Below are 363 nucleotides of genomic sequence, written 5' to 3'. Positions count from 1 at the left end.
GAGATGGTTCGAGTCAGGGAATCTTACTATGTGCCCAAATGTAAGCACAACCTATGTGCAACAGTGTATGCAAAAGATGTGATGTAGCAAACCCAAAGAGATAATCCTGGTCACAACATTTTGACATCATTACAGCCTGAAATTGCAGCTAAGGATGTCATGGATACATATCAGAAAAGTTCACATATTCCATGGAACACATGGAGTACATCACATCAACAAATCAGTCTGTTATACCTTATGACACCCATCATCAACTTCATGTACATTTGATGCAACAACACTGGATAACAACAATTGACTTTATTGGGCACATAACTCTTTTAAACCGTTTAGTCACAATGTCAAAAGGCCAATGGCCAG

This window comes from Triturus cristatus, chromosome 1_1, assembly GCF_964204655.1.
Source record: "Triturus cristatus chromosome 1_1, aTriCri1.1, whole genome shotgun sequence".
Taxonomy (NCBI): Eukaryota; Metazoa; Chordata; class Amphibia; order Caudata; family Salamandridae; genus Triturus; species Triturus cristatus.
Note: the sequence above shows the minus strand (reverse complement) of the source record.